The 4,835-nt window shown below is 33.4% G+C and overlaps 1 non-coding gene across 1 annotated transcript; it reads left to right on the top strand.

Moving 5' to 3' along the window:
• Window positions 1-4,540: 4,540 nt before the first annotated feature.
• Window positions 4,541-4,607, top strand: Smp_tRNA_01616_Gln_TTG.1.1. Its single transcript has one exon. It is a non-coding gene (tRNA).
• Window positions 4,608-4,835: the final 228 nt, after the last annotated feature.

Raw genomic sequence — 4,835 nt, 5'->3', positions numbered from 1 at the left:
AATTTCATTGTTCATGCATTTTCCTACCAATTGCGGTTCATTTCAGTTCTTTCTTTATCGGTCTTCTGCCAAATACATTCTATGTTTGACCATCACCATATACTACTTATATGGATATAAGTAGACCACACTACACTACTAGTAGTAGTGTTGCCGACGAAAACTTGATGGGGATAACTAATTATTGTTTAATGCTAAATTACAGAGTTTTTCGTAAAATATGAAAACCATACATTAAATACTTCATTTGAGAATCCTTCATCAATCGTCCCTTAGATCCTTTGTAATTCTTCCAATTCACAATTCCTTTATGTTCCCCCTTGTATTTTCTTCAGTTCAGTCTTCTCGACCTTTTGCTACCAGGTATTTCACTTCTGATTAGTGTTACACACTACCTATGTCTGTCTACATAAGTAGCATACATCACACTCGTCACCCTTTTATACGGTCGCTCTTGAGGTTGTTCTGCTGGCCGTGCCACTTTCTTCTTTGCCGCAGTCTATGACGTACTCCTAGTCAAAATCTTGTGTCCGTTGGCGTGTAGACCTCTGTAGCAATATCGACGCGCCGGGCAGTCTAAGTCCAATGTCCACTCAGCACCCGGGACGCATAACGCCTGCACTATGGTTACCGCTTGAGCCATCTACATCCAACGTCCGCCCAGCTGCTGCACGTCACGAATCTCTCCGCCAGCAGAGACCTTTACAACCGATGCCGCCCCACCACAACACTCCACTCTATGTAGCCTTCCCGCAGTATTAGTGTGAGCACTAGTAGTAATTTATATGACAAACAGGGAATTTGCAGAGAAGCATTAAAACTAAAATGGTTTGAATAGATATTTAATCTTAATTTTGGATTTCTTATCAATGTATACTCTTGACTTTAAATTAAAGTTCCATAAAGAGTAAGATATTATTAAGTCACTGAATTTAGAGTATTACTATTTGACTATCGTATCATTTCTTCTTGAAATCCTTGGTTAGACTCTATATGCAAGTTAAAAGTATACTACTAATTATATGTTCCAAATGTTTAAGAATCAATTGACGAAATACTTTCTGAATCCTAATTACTATCTAATCAATTTCTATTCGCTATAAGAGTATTTTAGTATCGATGTGATCACTATTATGAGAAATCAAAACTAATAATTCACTACATATATATGTTCTGAAGTCAAATTTAGAACTAATATGATGTGTTACTTTCCAATACTTAATGATTAAAGTAATTTAAGATAAAGGGGTTATATTTAGGAACCTCTTATAGCCATTCAGATTAAATATAAGAAATTTATATCAATGAAATTGGTGAAAATATTAGTCTCTCGTGCTGAATTAGAACCTTTCAGAAATGAGTGAACAAGGAAAATTACAATGAACTATGATTATTATTAAGTGGAATAACACATAGGAGTGAAATCGAGGACATGTGTTTCATCCTGACTTGAGGCTTATCAGCTGGGTGTACAATAATCTCAGTGTCGATGTTTACAATGATATTCAAACTCAGTACCTATCATTTCAAACACCAATATATTATCCAATTACTTGCTGAATTTAGATAGTCCCTAGCTCGTTCAACAGAAATATAAATATAACAAAAGAGACTGAGTTCTTGAAGTCTTTAACATCAACAACAGGATGATTTACTTACTTACTTACTTACGCCTGTTACTCCCACCGACCAGCATTCTCCAACCTACTCTGTCCTGGGCCTTCCTTTATAGGTCTTTCCAACTTTTGTTCATTCTTCTCATGTCTGTCTCCATTTCTCGGCGTAATGTGTTCTTCGGTCTTCCTGTTCTCCTTTGGCCTTGAGGACTCCAAATGAGGTTTTGTCTTGTGATGCAGTTGAGTGATTTCCTCAATTTGTGTCCTATCCACTTCCAGCGCTTCTCCCTGATTTCTTCCTCCGCTGGATGGAATCTGGTTTGCTCTCTCCCACAATAGTTTGTTGCTGATAGTGTCTGGCCAACGGATCCGAAGTATCTTGCGTAGACTCTCCTAAATAAACTGTCATAATTATCACCATATTAAAACAAACCATTTGAACTTTAAATTTTAATGAATTGAATTTACACTTAAATTTATGAATAATTTAATTTTAAATGTTAATTTTTGTTTGTTTGTTTGTTTCACTTACTTAATAAACTACATGAATATTGAACTCAATTTTCTTAAACCTCATATAAACAAATTTGAAATTTGACAATATTTTTAAATTTTGAAATTTATTGAAAAGAAGATCTAAATCATTGCGGTGTGAAATACCTTTGATATACGTGTATATTTTGTTTGTTCACTTTAAAAAAACAACATTTGTTTTATTTGGTATTGAATGAAATAATGAAGTGAACTGTGAGTATGGGTGGGGGGGTTTGTATAGGTTATTGAATTCTATAGTTTACAAACACAAACTAACTTTATAAGCAAAGATGGATGGTGGATAATAGTGGAATCCAGGATGTGCATTTCGTCCTATTTGGGACTCGTCAGCTGGATGTACTTGCATTTCAGAGTTGATGTTTACTCTGGGACTCGAACCCAGTAACTTTCGCTCCAAACGCCATCGCGTTATCCACTGCTAGCCACTATCTATCATTGCTTATAATGTTTGTGAATTAAGGCAATATTGAGGCAATACGCACAGTATGCACATATGCCAATAGAGGCTGACCAGTTGCAGTCCTAAACATCAATGTGAAGATTCAAACAAACAATACTAAGTGAATACAAACTAACTTTAGTTAGACAAACACTGTGAATCAGGAATCAGTAGATAATTATTTCATCCTAGTTAGGGACTACTTGGAAGTCTTTATCCACGACCCTAACAGAAGTCTAACTTAAAACCCTCAGGTCTTGTAATAAGAACTTAACCTTTAGATTGGTTAGTAGGGATCCAGTGGTTTACATGTCTAGTTTTAATCAATTCAGGATGATGTCCAAATGCCTTCAAATGCGATTGATATGTAACTTCATAACATCTAATACGGTTGGACTCCACTGGTCATGGCTTCTCATTAGAACTCAGAAAATTACCTATGGAAATTAATAATACAACAATTTTTACAGTTCCTTATAGAATGGCGAATAATGATTTTGCTTGAAATTTTGAAAATATAACTAATAAGTTAGACTGTATTGAAGCAAATGTAGTTTTGTTAAAATTTTAATATTCCAAGAATCTTGATTAGAGAAGATATGGAATTAAACTTGGTAAATTTTAAATTTACAGATAAAAACCTCAGTGTTCCGTTAAGTTCTATGAACCCAAGTTCTATAGTAATTTGATTTCTAATTGTTAGTGATACTAAATTTATAGAGTAAATGTATTACCATCATTTTTCTTTCATTAAAGAGTATAGAAATATGAGGGAACATAACACAGAAACTTATCATAGTAATAAAATCTAAGCCGCCTGTTTCTTATTATCTAGGACTAGTCGGTTGGATGTACTTACACTTCAACGTTAATATTCACATCCAGACAAAGCCTGTTTCCTGAATTCTACTGTTATCTCAAAACCGAATACACTAAATTTTATGACATAATGTTTAATCGAGGCAATCCATTCAGTACATATAGGAATAATAATTGACAGATTAGTTACATTTTTGAACATAAACAAAGTGAAATTAATCATTCTTACCGATATCAACACATAAAACTTTTATTGATATAAATTCAACTAATTTAATTGTAAGTTACTTTCTGGTTAGCGTTTTTTTAGCGAGTTGGTTTTTATACGGGATGGGGTTACTAACATCATGCCCAACCTTCCTCCTTTATCCGAGTTTGGGACCGGCAGTAGTCCTCGGAGGAGCTACAGGTAGAGTTCTAATTGTAAGTATTCCATCTAAATTTTTTTGTTTCATAATATAACCATACAAGTAAGAAGATATTTTAAAACAAAGGATAAGTAAAAATGACAGGTACTTTTCTTTTAATTATATATGCTTAGATAATATATATATATATATATTATATTTCCTTTGAATAATGACTATACACCGGGTTTAACTTGTCAATTAAAATTTCAACATTGAAATTACCTCATGTCAATTATTTTATGTATATCTGTTCTTGATTGATTGAATGTTGCATTTTCATTAAACAAGGAAAAAAATAATTTTTTTTATTTCTTGGTCTATATCAGTCAATTAAAAAAATAAAAAAAAGTTTGACTTATTTTTGTCAGAAGAGGGTTTTATGAAGATTTTATGTAGTTTAATAGTTGAATTCATGATTCAATTGAAGTTAGACAATCATGAAAAACTTGTAAACATTGAACGACCATTTTGTCCTAATATGGGACTCTTCAGCAGTGTGTATCCACAATCTAGCCGGTGGGATAATAAACGTTATAATGCCTGTGAATTAAGGCAATATCGAGGCAATACGCACAATATGCATATATGCTAATAAGAGATTGACCAGTTGCAGTCCTAAACATCAATGTGAAGATTCAAACAAACAATACTAAGTGAATTTAAACTTCACCTCATTGCACAAGCAAGTGGCTATCAGGACTCAGTAGTTGAGTGGATAACATGATGGCATTTGAAGCGAACGGTACTGGGTTCGAGTCCCAGAGTGAACATCAACTATGAGATGCAGGTACATCCAGCTGAGAAGTCCCAACTAGGACGAAACGAGCGTCAATCTGGATTCCATTGCTAGCCACTATCCACCTTTGCTTATAAAAGTTATTTTTTATTCTAAATAAAAATTTAATGATAAATAGATAATGAATTCAATAATTTTCATATTGTACTTGAGAATTTTTATTTTCTCTTGATTTTAATGATTATTACGTGAGAAAGTTC

This window comes from Schistosoma mansoni, chromosome 2 (assembly GCF_000237925.1).
Source record: "Schistosoma mansoni strain Puerto Rico chromosome 2, complete genome".
Taxonomy (NCBI): Eukaryota; Metazoa; Platyhelminthes; class Trematoda; order Strigeidida; family Schistosomatidae; genus Schistosoma; species Schistosoma mansoni.
This window is presented reverse-complemented; position numbering and strand designations above follow the sequence as displayed.